The sequence below is a fragment of the Phascolarctos cinereus genome, unplaced genomic scaffold (assembly GCF_003287225.1).
Source record: "Phascolarctos cinereus isolate Bilbo 61053 unplaced genomic scaffold, phaCin_HiC Scaffold_726;HRSCAF=1367, whole genome shotgun sequence".
Lineage (NCBI taxonomy): Eukaryota > Metazoa > Chordata > Mammalia > Diprotodontia > Phascolarctidae > Phascolarctos > Phascolarctos cinereus.
In genome coordinates, this window is record NW_027556098.1 from 871,255 (window position 1) to 887,934 (window position 16,680).

The 16,680-nt window shown below is 37.4% G+C and overlaps 1 protein-coding gene across 4 annotated transcripts in view; it reads right to left on the reverse strand.

The window, feature by feature from the left end:
• Positions 1 to 16,680, reverse strand: part of CDKL5 (cyclin dependent kinase like 5) — a 261,982-nt gene that overhangs the window by 124,703 nt on the left and 120,599 nt on the right. The gene's annotated exons all lie outside the window — the stretch shown is intronic.

Genomic DNA, 16,680 nt, shown 5'->3' on the forward strand with positions numbered 1-16,680 from the left:
TAATCTTTTGGACTTCCTTCTCCATTTGGCCAATTTTGCTTTTTAGGGCATTTTTTTTCCTCATTGGCTTTTTGGACCTGTTTTGCCATCTGGGTTAGGCTATTTTTTAAGGTGTTATTTTCTCCAGTATTTTTTTGGGGTCTCCTTTAGCAAGCCGTTGACTTGTTTTTCGTGATTTTCTTGCATCACTCTCATTTCTCTTCCCGGTTTTTCCTCTACTTCCCTTACTTGCTTCTCAAAATCCTTTCTGAGCTCTTCCAAGGCCTGAGACTGATTCATATTTTTCTTGGAGGCTTTGGATGTAGGAGCTTTGATTTTGTTGTCTTCTTCTGGTTGTATATTTTGATCTTCTTTGTCACCAAAGTAAGATAATATAGTCTGACTCTTTTTGCACTGCTTGCTCATGATCCCGGCCAATTACTTGAGTTTTAAACTCTTTGTAAGGTAAGAGTCTGCTTCCAATGTGGAGAGTGTACTGTCCCAAGCTTCAGGGGTTTGTATAGCTGTTTTCGGAGATAACTTATAGAGACCTGTATATTTTCAGTTCTTCCAAGGTGGTATGATAAGGGGCGAGGTGGCCTTTCCTGGCCTGTGACCACAAGTATTCCTTTCTGTCCTGTAACTGTGAGGAGGGGCTCCTCTCCACAGCCACTACAAGCTCCTCCACGCCAGCGCTCCTCCTCACCCCAGCACTGCCGCCCAGAACTGTGACCCAGATCCACACACGGGCAAAGCAAGAGATTCCTGCCTCAGCACTGGCAAAGAGATCCCTGCAGTCCCTCTCTGATCAGCCACTGGATTCCCCTTCAGTCTATGGGCTGGAAGCTTGGGAAGCAGTTGCCCCCCCCCCCCAGGGCCACACTCTCGGGGAATGGAGCTGAAAACCCACCTTTCTCTCTGAGCACCGCAAAAACAGACTTTTCCTACTGACCTTCTACGTTGTCTTTGACATTGGTGGATTGAGGAGTCTGGAAACCTCTACAACTGCCCGCGATTCAGTCCTCTGAGGCCTGCTCCAAGTTTGCTGTGGCCTGCGCACCCACACTGTGTTGCGCTCCCAGCCCTGCGCGATACACATTTCTGCTCAATCTTCCAGGTTGTCTTGGACTGGAAATTTGTTTCACTTTGTCTTTTTGTGGGTTCTGCTGCTTCAGAATTTGTTTAGAGCCATTTTTTATGAGCATTTGGAGGGGTCTGGAGGAGAGCTCAAGCAAGTCACTGCTTTCACTCAGCCATCTTGGCTCCGCCCCCCAGAAGCAAACACTTCTGAGTAGGGACAGGGTCAAAAGAAAGAATAGAATAAATGCAAGGCAGAATAGGATTAAGGGAAATAGAGTTAGTTTTTCACAACATGACTACGTATGGAAGTGTTTTGCTTAACTGCACATGTATAACCTATACTGAGTTGCTTGCCTTTTCAATGAAGGTGAGTGGGGAGGTAGGAAGGCAGAAAATTTGGAACCCAAAGTTAAAACACATGTTTTAAAAAACATGTTTTCTCTAATAACAAAAACAAAAACAAAAACAAAAAGGGGTAACTTGGTGGCGCGGTGCACAGAGCACCAGCCCTGGATTCAGGAGGACCTGAGCCTCAGACACATAACACTTACTAGCTGTATGACCCTGCCAAGTCACTTAACCCCACTGCCTAGCCAAAAAAAAAAATGTTTTCACATGCAGCTGGGAAATAAGAAATACAGGAAATGGGGTACAGAAATCTATCCTGCCCTACAGGAAAGTAGAAGGGGAAGCGGATAAGAGACTGGGGTGGCGGGGGCAGGGGGGGGGAGATAGAAAGGAAGGCAGACTAAGGGAAGGAGTATTCAGAATGCATGCCATCTTGGGATGGGGGCAGGGGCGAGATGGGGTGAAAATTTGGCACTCCAAATGTAAATGTTGAAAACTAAAAATAAATTTTTTTTAAAAAACCACTTTGAAAACTCTGTGGAGGACACGATGGAATAAGAAGAGATTTGAGCCAGGAAATGTCTCTGACAAAGGCTTCATTCCTAGAATATATACAGAACTGAGTCAAATTTATAAGAATACCAGTCATTCTCCAACTGATAAATGGTCAAAGGATATGAATAGGCAGTTTTCAGATGAAGAAATTAAAGCTATCTGTAGTCATACAAAAAAATGCTCTATATCAGTACTGATTAGACAAATGCAAATCAAAACAATTCTGAGGTACCACATCACACCTATCAGATTGGCTAACAGGACAAAGCAGGAACACTGTAAATGTTGGAGAAGATATGGGAAAATTGGAACACTAATGCATTGTTGGTGGAGTTGTAAACTGATCCAACCATTCTATAGAGCAATTTGGAACTATGCCCAAAGGGCTATAAAAATGTACCCTTTGACCCAGCAATAGCACTTCTAGGTCTGTTATCCTGAAGAGATTATAAAAATGGGAAAAGGACCCACATATATAAAAATATTTATAGCTCTTTTTGTGGTGGCCAAGAATTGGAAATTGAGGGGATGCCCATCAGTTGGGGAATGGCTGAACAAGTTGTGGTATATGAATGTAATGGAATATTATTATGCTATAAGAAATGATGAGCAGGTAGACTTCAGAAAAACCTGGAAAGACTTATATGAACTGATGCTGAGTGAAGTGAGCAGAATCAGGAGAACACTGTACACAGGAACAGCCACATTGTTTGATGACTAACTTTTCATAGACTTGGCTCTTCTCAGCAATGCAAGGATTTAAGACAACTCCAAAAGACTCATGATGGAAAATGCTGTCCACATCCAGGAAAGCACTATGGAGTCTGAATGCAGATTGAAGCATACTATTTCTTCTCTTTTGTTGTTGTTGTTGTTTTGTTTCTTCTTTCTTGTAGCTCCTCCCATTTCTTCTAGTTCTTCTTTACAACATGACTAATGTGAAAATATATTTAATATGAATGTATGTGTAGAGCCTATATAAGACTGTACATCATCTTGGGGAGGTGGAAGGGGAGGGAGAGAAAATTTTAAACTCAAAAGTTTACAGAACTGAATGTTGAAAACTAAAAATAAATAAATTTTTTTTAAATCCTCCTAAAGGCAAATCAAAGTGGTTTTTTTTTTGAGACAAAACAAAGGGTGAGAAGGTACATGAATGAGTAGAGGGGAAGTAGAGGCCCATAGGCGAATAATAAAAAGATAATTACTCCTTATAGACTCCCAATATTTTTAATAAATATTTCTATATTCTCTTTCTAATGAGCATCCAAGATATGTAGTGAACTTATAAATATATAATATCAGAAGCTGTTCCTCAACAGATTTGTGGCCAAAGGATATGAAGAAACACTTCTCAAAAGAACTGCAAACAGCCATGGAAAGAATACTCCAAATCATTAGTAAGAGACATGCAAATCAAAGCAACCCAGAAGTTTTACCTCACATCCAGCAATCTGGCAAAGATGCCATAAATGGAAATAGTCAAGGCTGAACTCTATCACATTATTGGGAGAGCTGCGAATTGGTCCTAGAAAACATTCTGGAATTACGTCAAGAATGTGATTTGAATGCCCAAGTGCTGTAAAAAACTATTAATATGGTGATTTGGAGACATGTGGAAACCCAGAAACATGGAAAACTTATACAAACTGATTCAAAGTGAAGTAAGAAGAACCAGGAAAACAATATACATACTGACAGTAATGTAAATTGGAACAACAGCAAAACAATTTGACCTGAATGCTTTCAAATCATAATGAACAAGCTTGGCCCCAAGGAAATATGTGAAAAGCAATGTCTCTCTACTTCCTTATATAGGATGTAGACTATGACTGGGGAACACTGTAATATCAGACTTTTTTTATGTTGGTTATTTTCACTGAACTTTTTTCTTCATTCTGCTTTTAAAAATTCTGTATCACAAGGGGTAGCTCTCTGGGAGGAGTCAGGAGAAGGATTAAGTGAGAAATGTAGGTGATACAAAAATAACATCTGAAATTTTTTTAGAAAGATATCTTCCTTTTGGGAATGGTTGAACAAGTTGTGGTATATGAATGTAATGGAATACTATTGTGCTATAAGAAATAATGAGCAGGCAGACTCCAGAAAAAACTACAAAGACTTGTGTGGACTGATGCTGAGTGAAGTGAGCAGAACCAGGAGAACATTGTACACAGTAACAGCTACATTGTGTGATGACTAACTTTGATAGAATTAGCCCTTCTCAGCAATGCAAGGATCTAAGATATCTCCAAAAGTCTCATGATGGAAAATGCTATCCACATCCAGAGAAAGAATTATGGGGTTTGAATGCAGATCAAAACATACTATTTGCTATTTTTTTCCTTCTGTTTTGTTTTCTCTTTCTTGGGATTCTTCCTATTGGTTCTAATTCTTCCTTACAACATCACTAATGTGAAAATGTTTAATAGGAATGTATATGTACAGCTTATATCAGATTGTGCGCCATCTTGGGGAGGGAGGTGGGGGGGAGAAAAATTTAAAACTCAAAAGCTTTATGGAAGTGATTGTTGAGAAACCATAATAAATAAAAAGTATAAAAATTTTAAAAAAGAAAGTATCTTCTTTACTTTAATGTGTCTACCCTTCTTGATCCTGCCAGCAGTTCTCCTCAACATTTATCATAAAACTTATTTTTGAAGATACTTAATTTTATATGTGTTCTCTCCCTTAATGGACTATACATTTATATTTCCAGAGCGTGGCCCAGTACCTGGCACACAGTGGCATTTAAGAAATGCTTGCTGAATAACAGAGTAACTATTTCTGCAGGCTTGCATACTAAGTTTGGCAATAACTACATTTTTAAAACTATAGATCATTCCATATGGTTGTCTGGTATGACTTCCAAAAAAAAAAAATTGGGTAGCATTTCCCAAGCTGATATTATGTAAGAGAAAGTTAAGCAACTAAGAATAAATATAAATGTCATGTTATCACAGAACATTAGCACTAGAAAGGATACTCAAGGTCACCTAATCCAATGCATTCAATTTGCAGGAGAAAAAATGAGCTCCAGAAATGTTAAGTGACTTCTAAAAGATCAGACAAGGAATGAATATCAAGAAGGGACTAGAAAAGAAATCTCCTCTGCCTCCCAGAGTCAGGAGTACTCTCTTGTTACACCAAACTTTCATTGTTCTATTGCTCCAATAATATTCTCTCAGCATTTTCCAATACTATTTCATCACCACTTAACCACCTACAGTTGTGGGCAAAGCCCTTATTTCAACTAACTCAATTGCTACTTGTTCTATCTATATACTCAAGCATCATTAAACATAAAATTTGCAGTATGACAACTTTGACTTAAATTATTATAAAATCAACACAGCCATAAATTAAAAATTGGAGCTCTCTATTCTGGAGTAGAGTGTACATTCCTCCTTGTAAAAGAATTCTCCCAAGAGGAAGGGACAGTACAACAACTGGAACTTATATATTGCTTTAAAACTTGTAGTAGGGGCAGCTAGGTGGCGCAGTGGATAGAGCTCCGGCCTTAGAGTCAGGAGGACCTGAGTTCAAGTTTGACCTCAGACACTTGATACTAGCTGTATGATCCTGGGCAAGTCACTTAATCCCAATTGCCACACACACACACACACACACACACACACACACACACACACCCCAAACAAAAAAAATCTGTAGTAGACTTTGCCTACATCATCTCATTTGAGCTTCACAACATTGTGAAATAGGTACTATAGGCATTATCTCCAGTTTTCCACAGCAAACAAGAGCTCAGAAAGTTTCGTTATTACATGGTTACACAGCAGCCAAGTATTGGATGGAGGTGGTAAACTCAGGTCTTCCTTCCTCCAAGTCTAACCCTCTATCCACTATGCCATGTTGCCTCTTTTACAGTAATAATCTGTTCTACTGATCTCACAGGATTGCTAGGAATAAAATTAGACAATATACGTTAAAGTATTTTGTCAAGTACCAAAGAAATACAAGGCAATACTGTATGAAATAAAAACCTGTAGTTCATTTAACTAATATTTATTAATATTATATGCAAAATACTGTAGTTAAAAGGATCAGAGAATCATAGATTCAAATCTGGAAAAGACCTTGGGGGATCAACTAGTCAAACCCTCTCTCCTTTTCTGCCACTGCTGTTCAGTCATTTTTCAGTTATGTCTGACTTTTTGTGACCCCGTTTGGGTTTTTTCTTGGCAAAGATACTAGAGAGGTTTCCCATTTCCTTCTCTAGCTCACTTTACAGACGAGGAAACTAAGGCAAATAAGGTCACACAGCTAGTGTCTGAGGCTATAGCACTCAACATTTGATAAGTATGCTGCAGAGTTTTTAGAAAATGCTGTTTGAGATCAGTGATAGATCAGGAAGTGTTAAGATAGGTTTTAAAGGGGAGGGGGGAGTAGGTGACAACAAAGAGTTAGGGAGGGGGAACATTCCAGGCACATGTAACAAACAGTACAAGCAAAGAAAGCAGTCTGACTCTGATTTGGTGGGCAACAGCGACTCCTGAGCTGGTTAGAGGCGCGGCCAGATGGATACGCAACGTATATCACTCTGGCAGCAGTCTGGAGGATGATAGTTTGGAAGGATTTCAGAGGAACGATAATGTTCCAGTCGCAAAAGCCAAGCAAGCCCCTAAACTTAATCTTTTTTTGGCAAAATGAACGCGGTGCTTATCCGAAGAAAAAAAGGGCACCCACTTCAACAGTAGTTTCTACTGCAGTATATGTACCAGGTGCTATGTTAAGCACTGGGAATACAAGACAAAGAGCAAATTAATCACTAATTACTCCAAAGGAGCTTGCATTTGGGATACAGAATAAATATAAAGAAAATAAATATAAATGCAAGAGAGTTAAAGCACTACAAACTGTAAAAGATGGGTGTAATAAGCAATTCAGACAATAAATGCTACAGGGACACCAGAAGAAAAAGAAATAATTGTGTTAGGGAGGCCAAAGAAACTTCCAGAGGTAGAATTTCTCAAACAATGTATTTAACTGAAGCCCTTGAGCCTGATAAAACAACCCATTGTTTAAAAATTATTTAAACTGTTAATCAGTACATAAAATTTCTCTTAAGGCTATCTAGTTTTCATAAACCAATGATCTACTTTAACATATAACTATGTTAAAATTATTTTATGATTAAATAAACCCAAAATTTATTAACCAAGAAAACAGCAACAGGACTAATCTAGGCATTTTCTCTATAAGTAAGCTGAGACTGACTCTAATATAAAGCCCAAAGTCAGAAAGGAGGATAGGAGAATGAACAAATGAAAAAAGAATTCCACCACAAAGATCAATTATGGTGACAGGGATGTTTCAAGATCCAAATCCAGAAGAATATAATTCTCCAAAACATTTCCAGTCTTCCCATTCCCCAACAAAAAGCAAAGGCCCCCCCCAAAAAAAAAATCAAATGAATTCCTGGAAAAAATGAAGAAACAGTTAAGAAAAAAGTTTTTTAAATATTTTTACAAATAAAATAAAGATAAAAGGGAAAAAAAAAGCTGGACAAGAAATAAGAGCAACAGAAGAAAAAAGTCAAAAGACAAAAAAGGGCCTAGACATACTGAAAGAAATCTTCCCCCAAAAACTGCCCAGATCTATTAGAGGCAGAGGGCAAAATAGAAATAGAAAGAATCTATTGGACATATTCTGAAAGTAATCCTTAAAATGAAAATTCCCAGGAATATTACAACAAAATCCAGATCTTCCAGGTCAAAGAAAAATTATTATAATTAGCCGGAACGGCAGAAAGAACTCAAGTACTAAGAACTCACAGTTACGAATTAGCAGCCACCACTTAAAAGGAACAGAACTTGGAATGTGACATTTAAGAAAGTAAAAGATAAAGGCTTACAACCAAGAATAACTTTTTGGCACAAATGAGTATAATCTCATAGCTTCCCTTTATGGAGGGTTCTGAATTCCCAGCCAATTCTTCATTCCCCATCAGCTGCTCTACTTGGTTTCAACTCCACAAATATTATGCCTCCTCAAGAATAAGATCATCACCTCCAATCTCATAATCAGGGAGATTTCTTTAGTTTTGTCAATTACTTTTCATTACAATGAAATGTCATTGGTCTTCACTGGTTTTCAAAAATCAAAGGAAAAACAATTTCCTCACTACCCTCAGTTGTCTCCTCCCTGACTGGAGGGCTGGGGGGTGGCGTAAAAGACTCCTCCCAAACCTCCCTTTATGACACAGGCTCAGATTTTCCAGATTTCCTACCAGCAGCTCTGCTTTTTTTGCCACCCTTCTTGCTGCTTTGCCACCCTTTCAGCTTCCTTTTGTGTACTGCCCCTCCCCTTAAATTGTAAGAACTTTGAGGGCAGAGACTGTTTTTCTTTTCTTCTTTGTATTCTCAGCATGTAGTACAATATCTGGCACATAGCAGGCCCTTAGAATGTTCACTGACTACAGGGGAAAATGGATCTTTAATGAAACAGAAGATTTTCAAGCATTCCTCATAAAAAGACCAGAACTACATACAAACTCTGAAGTTCAAATACAATTGTCAAGACAAAAAAAAAAAGCAAACACGAGTGAATGTAAGAGGCTAAACAGGACAAATTATTTATATTTGAATATGTGGAGCTGATACATGTATCCCTTCTGAACTATCATCAGGGGTCATTGAGGAAGTATAATTAGAGTTTTGTTATGTTCTGATGCTGTCAAAAAAGATTAATGCAAATTGATATATGCTTGCCTTCTCAGGAAATGAGGGATGGGTATGAGGGGAGGAAGAGAATTTGGAACTCAAAATTTTAAAAAATGAATGTTTAAAAAAGTTTTATGCAATTGGGAAATATTTAACAATATAACTATATTAAAGAAAAAAGGTGCATACAAATGGAGGGGAAGAATATGTGAGCGGGGGAAAAGGATGAGGAAAATCATCTCAAATCTATCACTAGTATTAGAAAATACAATCAAAATATACCTACTAACTGTAAGTCAGTTTAAAGACAGTATATAACATTTAAATATGGGCTTTAAAGTGAAATAAAATCTTGTTTTTCCTACCACAGATAATAAAACATAATAGTACACAGACTGAGCTTGTTTTAGATTCATGAGTCACAACACTTATTATTTTAAAACATAAATGATACCAGAAAAAAAATTCATGAATACAAACTTTTCCGTAACAAAAATGAATACACAAAGAACAAAATGAACATGCCTCAGTCTTCTGGGATCAGTCTCTACCAGAAGCACACATTCTAAGGCTTTGTTCTTTATACCTTTGTGCCTTACAAGCCATTTTGGGACCAATACTCAAAGGTTTCTCAAAGGCTATTCAAAAAGTAATGCAAATAATTTTCAAAGAATCCAATAATAAAAATCAGTTCTACATCAGTTTCCTACTGCTTTTTTTTTTTTAGTGAGGGGAGGGGGGATATGGTGAAAGTGGCTACAGATCTATGATTGCATCTACATATGAAACTCTCAGCATGGAAACCTTTATCACCATGGAGATCATCAAGGTGTTTACAAATTAAAGGGTGACATGCCAAAAGGCTGAATTTGAACCTCAGTATTCCTGATTTCTTTTTTTGTTTGTTTGTTTTGTTTTTCGGTTAGGGAATGGGGTTAAGTGATTTGCCCATGGTCACACAGCTAGTAAGTGTTATGTGTCTGAGGCCAGAGTCGAACTCAGGTCCTCCTGACTCCAGGGCCGGTGCTCTATCCACTGCACCATCTAGCTGCCCCAGAGTATTCCTGATTTCAATGCCAACTTGAAATGGTATGTGACTTATCTGTATGAATATCTCGCTGTCATGTAAAACTAACATGTAAAAAGGCAAAGACAATGTAGTGGGTAGGGCACTGGGCCTAGAATCAGGAAGACATGAATTCTAATTCAGCCACAGACACTTACTAGCTGTGTGATCTTGGGCAAATTGGTTAACCTGTGTTGGTCTCAGTTTCCTCATCTGTAAAAATGGAGAAGATAATAATAGCAGCTACTTCTCAGGGCTATTAGAAAGATCAAACGGGACATTTGTAAAGCACTTAGTATAGTGCCTGGAACATAGTAGATGCTATATAAATGCATCACAATAATCATCATTATTATTATCATTTTTAAATTTTAATTTAATTCCTCCTCTTTATCTTTAAGTTATATTCAATGATGAACTCTTCATTTTATTCCCGTTAAAATGTTTACTTCACCTTTAATAATAATTACCACTTCTCCAGAGACCTAGATTTACAGCACTGAATTTGTTTTTTTATATTCATTCTCTACTTTTATAGCCAAAACCCAAGACTAAACCTTTAAAAAAAATCCTAGGATTGCTGCAATTGCTTCCTAGCTGGTGTCCTTGTCCATTCTTCACATCATTGCTAGAACAATCTTCCACAGAAATGAAAAAAGTTAATTTCAAAAGACAGGGCTGTAATTAGTTTTGAAGAAAGAACATGAAATGTTGCTTTTTCTTGACCTTAGTGGACTCCGTGATTTTTGCTTAATTATTTTACACAACAAAAATTTATATTTTTTCTATGTAGCCATGTTTCCATGCACAAAAATTCACTGAAAGACTCCTTAAAAAGTAAAAATGGTCACAAGGAAAAAGAGGTACAAAAGCTCACTGAAGAAAATAATTCCTTAATTGAGAGGATGCCCATCAACTGGGGAATGACTGAGCAAGTTGTGGTATATGAATGTAATGGAATACTATTGTGCTATAAGAAATGATGAACAGGCTGACTTCAGAAAAACCTGGAAAGACTTAAAAGGTCTGATGCTGAGTGAAGTGAGAAGAACCAAGAAGACTTTGTACACAATAACAGCCACATTATACGATTACTAATATTGTTAAACTGAACCCTTCTCAGCATTACAAGGATCTAAGACATCTCCAGAGGCCTTGGGATGGAAAATGCTGTCCACATCCAAAGAAAGAACTATGGAAGTCGAATCGCTATCACTGATTTTTACCTTCTGTTGAGTTTTGTTTCATCTTTCTGATGGTTCTTCCTATTGATTTTAATTTTTACTTACAACTTCACTAATGTGAAAATATGTTTAATAGGAATGTAAATGTAAAGCCTATATCAGATTGTATGCCGTCTTGGGGAGGGTAGGGGGGAGGAAGGTGGAGAAAAATTTTCAACTCAAACGCATATGGAAGTGATTGTTGTTAATCAAAATAAATTAATAAAATTTTAAAAAAAAATAATTCCTTAAACATCAGAATGGGGGAAGTGGAAGCCAATGACTCCATGAGTCATCAAGATACAATCAAACAAAATCAAAAGAATAAAAAAATAGGAAAAAAATGTCAACTGTCTCATTGGAAAAACTGACCTCAAAAATAGACTGAGGAGAAATCATTTAAGAATTACTGGACTGCCTGAAAGCCATAATCAGAAAAAAGAGCCAAGATATCATCTTTAAAGAAATTATCAAGGAACACTGCCCCAATAGTCTAGATTAGGAGTGGGGAACAAAAAAGAATTTATTCTGTGAAGTTTGGACTCAGTCAAAGGGCTGCATTTGAGGACTTAGAGGGCATGTGGTCTTGAGGCCACAGGTTCCCCATCCCTGGTCTAGATCCAGAGAAATTGAAAAATTTCTCTTAAAAATGGAAAATTTTTCTCTTCAATTGAAAAACTGAAAAACAGAAATTGAAAAAAGTCACTAATCACTTCCTAAAGAGAATCCAAAATGAAAACTCCCAATAACAGTATAGCCAAATTCCAGAGCTCCTTGGTCAAGGAGAAAATACTTCAAGCATCCAGAAGAAACAATTCAAATGCTGTGGAGCCATAGTCATGATTATATAGGATTTAGCAGCTTCTACATTAAAGGAATGGAGGACTTGGAATGTGATATTCTAGATGGCAAAGAAACAAGGATGTACAACCAAGAATCACCTACACGACAAAAAGGAGTATAATAATCCTTCTGGAGGAAAAAATGGATATTCAATGGATGAGGACTTTCAAGCATTCTTAATGAAAAGACCTGAGCTGAATGGAAAATTGACTTTCAAATATGAAACTCGAGAGAAGCATATAAAAGTAAACAAGAAAGAACTCATAAAGGATTCAATAAGGTTAAACTTTGTACATTCATACATAAGAAGATGATACTTATAACTCCAAAGAACTTTCTCATTATTCCGGCAGTTAGAAAGTGTATACATATAGACAGAGGACATGGGTGTGAGCTGACTATGATGGGATGATAACTAAAAATATAAAATTAAGAGGTGAGAAAGAGGAATGCATTGAGAGAAGGGAAAAGGGGGTGGTAGGATACGGTAAATTATCTCCCATAAAAGAGCCACAAAAGAGCTTTTATAATAGAAGGGGAAATGGGAGAGGTGGGGGATGAGGTGTAGTACTTCAAACTTACTCTCATTGGAATTGGATCAAAGCGGGAATAACATACACACTCAGCTGGGTATAAAAATCTATCTTGCCCTACAGGAAAGCAGAAGAGGAAGAGGGTAGTGGGGGGGACGTAGCTAATAGGTAGTCAGAAGCAAAACACTTTTGAGAATGAACAGGGTAAAAGGAGAGAGATAAGATAAACAGGGAGAAAAATAGAATGGAAGGAAATATGTAGTAATCATAAGCGTGAAAAAAATTACATCAAGTTTTTCTGATAAAGGCTTCATTTCTCAAATTAATAGAAAACTGAGTCAAATTTATAAGAATACACAAGTCATTTTCCAATTGATAAATGGTCAAGGGATATGAACAGGCAAAAAAATGCTCTAAATCAGTATTGATTAGAGAAACACAAATCAGAGCTATTTCTGATGTACACTTATCATATGACAGAAAAGCAAAATGATAAATGTATGGAATGTCAGAAAACTGAGACAATAATGTACTGTTGGTAAAGTTGTGAACTAATTCAACCATTCTGAAGAGCAATTTGGAACTATGCCCAAAGGGCTCTCAGAAAAACTTGGAAAGACTTACAGGAATTGATGCAAAGTGAAATGAGCAGAACCAGGAGAACATCGTACACAGTAACAGCAACATTGTACAATGATCAATTGTGAATAACTTAGCTATTCTCAACAATACTATGATCTATGACAATTCTGAAGGGCTTAGAATGAAGAATATTACCCATCTCCAGAGAATTTTTCTGATGGAATCTGAATACAGATTAAAGTGTACTTTTTTAAAACTTTATTTTTCTTGTTTTTCTTTTTTTGCTCTGTTTTCTTCTACAACATGACTAATATGCAAATAAGTTTTGTATGACTGTACATGTATAATCTATATCAAATTGTTTGCCTTCTCAATGAGGAATAAGGGAAGGGAGGGTGAGAATTTGAAAAATAAAATTTTAAAAAACAAATCTTAAAAATTTTTTTTACATGTAATTGGAAAAATAAAATATCAAATACTCACAAATACACACATATATGCACACACTTACACACATACACAGGATTTGGCAGAAGACTGAATGTATAGGATGAGAAAGAATAAGGAGTTTAGGATGACCCTGAGGTTATGAGCCTATCAAAAAGTTTAACCAAAGGAAGTCATCTTGGATTTTTGGCAAGATGGCTCAAAAACTGGTTGTTTTATGCCCAGTTCTATTTCAGCACTGAAAAACGTGAAACAAATAATGTTGAAAATAACACCAACAATAGGTTAAATAAAGAAATCAGTTCAAGGAAAATCTAACGGGATAAAAAACAAGCAAGAAAGCCTGAACAAAATGACTGAGTAATAAACAAGACTTCATAGTAAAATGATGAAATACTATGGCATTAAAAGAAGGCAAAGAGATCAATCAATAAGCATTTATTAAATTCCTACTGCAAGACAAGCAGCCTACTAGGTACTACCTACCTTCCCCTACAGGGAACAGAAAGATAAAAATTAATCAGATTCTGTTCTCAAAGAGCTTACATTTTACTAGGGGAATACAACACCTTCACAGATGAGTAAATACAGGATATAAACAAAATAAACACAGCATGATTTGAGATGGAGGCAGTAACAACAGGGGGAATTAGGAAAGACTTTTGAAGAAGGTAGTACTTGACCTAAGACTCAGAGGGAGTTAAGAGGCAGAGGTTTAGAGAGATTATTTCAGGAATGGGGGACAGAAATCTCTCCAGAAGATGAGAATAATTCTAAATCAATCAGCTTTTTTTTCTTTTTGGTGAGGCAGTCGGGGTTAAGTGACTTGCCCAGGATCATGCAGCTAATGAGTGTTGTGTGTCTGAGGCTGCATTTGAACTCAGGTCCTCCTGACTCCAAGGCCAGAGCTCTAGCCACAGTGCCACCTAGCTGCCCCAAGAATAATTCTAAATAACATGACTAGATATCCAAATATGTGACAGGATACAAGAACACCCAGAATGGTTGAGACACTAAATGAAAGCAGCAAATGAAGAATTAAGGAACAAAATTAAAGCACTTAAAGATATTTAAAAGAGAACTGATATTTTAAATGAAGGTAAATCATTTTAACAAAATGGTGGACACTGAAAAAAGGGTGGGTGGCAGAAATGATGTGAAAATGTAGTGATACAACAAGAAATATTGGAGTAAGCAAAGCAAAACATCACTAAAAGTGAAGGAACATGAAATTTTTATAAGCAAAAGTATTGATCTTACGGACAGAACTCAGTGAAATAATCTGGGATCTAGTGATCTCCCAGAAAGACAGACACAAATGTGTGTACACATACATACACACATACAGCCTAACAAGCAGGTTCAGGTTCAGGTGATTAGGCATGAGTAGAATGGGAAGAACTAAAGGAGAGTAAAAAGCAATTGAAAATGCAATGACCAGGTTCACATAGAGTTTCTCAGCTCTGCTCTCTCCACCTACAATGTAAATGGCATATAATCAGGTTCTTTCATTGGAGAGACATTGATAAAGGAATAGAAGCAAGAGAGAACATTTGTAAAAGACTTCATTAGGTGTAAAGAATTTAAACCAGAACAGAGCTTTTCACTGGGATTTGGGATCATTCTCTAGAACAGGCCTGCATAACCTGCAGCCCATGGGCCTCTTATAGCCTGGAGCCACTTGCACCACCAAAGGATTTCGGGCAGCCCACAAAAAAAATGTAAAGAGAAACATCCTCTACAATTTTTCGCAGGCAGCCCGAAATCCTATGGCGGGTCACAGGTTGCACAGGCCTGCTCTAGAACAATTGTTATCATGGGATTTTACCTGTAGCAAGAGTAAGGTGAGATCAAGTAACTAAAATATACAGTTGCTATAGATATGTCCTCTTCCTAGAGCAGCTGGACCACTAACAACTAGAACCAGAAACTATCATACCAGGAAGACTCCAGGAAAACTTTCTCACTAAGTATTCCTTTCCAGAAGTAGGGTGGTAAGGGCAACCATGGCCTGTAGCTGAGATAAACAAGCCCACCTGGAAGTTCAGTAATAAGAGGTGCAGGGGTGCAAGATCAAATGCAAAAGATAGTGGAAGTCAACAGCCCAAATAATCAATCCTACATTGTTTGCTGTTAAAAAACTGACTGTAAGAAATAATTGTTCTGCCACCTCCAGGCTATTCCACCAACTTGTGCCTCAAGTTTGAATCATCAGGGAGCTAACTACCCTTGGTTCAAGGAATTCTACACTTCTAAAACAAAAGCTCATGAAATCCTACTGGTCTGTGTACTTCATATGTCAGCCACAGGACATAATTAACTCAAAGCAAAGGCATTTAATGAATTAACAAAGCATGAAAATTTGTAGTAAAACACTGCTCCTCTAAAACTGAGCCACACCGTGTGTGTGTGTGTGTGGTACACACACACAAATATATACATATATAGTCAGTGGAAAGAGTAAGCATACACAAAGAGTACATAGAAAGGCACATTCATATGGGCATATGTGGCTAAGGTTACTCACATCTCTGGCACTTCAAGGCCCCAGTGTGTTTGCCTGTGGTGTCCTCACAATGTTTCCCTTGGGTGCATGCCTCTGTTAGGATTGGGCCTCCCCAGTGAGTTCTTTGGGCTTTCCTCCTTAATGTGCACAGAGTCTCTACTCCATGGCCAGACTTTCTGGGGCATACTCTCTGCTGGGTACATTGTCTCCTATTGATAAGTTGTTCTGCTTCAAGACATCATTGACAACTTCCCTTCCCCTTAATACTCTAGAAGAGGTACAAGGGAAAAGCTGAAGAGTAATTCCATCTCAAGACCTGAGTTCTTATTCTATTGATTGTTCCCTTCTCAATTGCCACAGGTGACTAGTTAGGTTTTTTTTAAAGGCCCCTAGAGCTATCCACCTCCTCAAATCTGACTGAGGAACTTCTTCATAAGCACTTCTTCATATTTCCCTTACACAGTACAAATGACCCATTCACATTTTTGCATCCTACACGATCTTCAATTACTTTACTCAGTATGTAAGCCACTAAACATCTCACACCTTTTAAGAAAGTATGAAATGATCCACTTAAATTTCCCCTTACATTGTACAATCTCATCAAGTAGTCAACTGATCAGGGATCCCTGATCAACTCATGCTACATTACGACAAAATTTTCATTTTAGTATTCAGGAGATGATGTGGGTCTACTCTGTAGATTATTGGATAGAGTTCAGAGCTTACGCTCCTAGCTTTCCAGCCAGCTATTAGGCTTTCAGAAGTTTGTTCAAACTAGGTATACACGGCTATGATGTCATAAATGTGATTTCAACCAGTAGGTTCTAGCTGA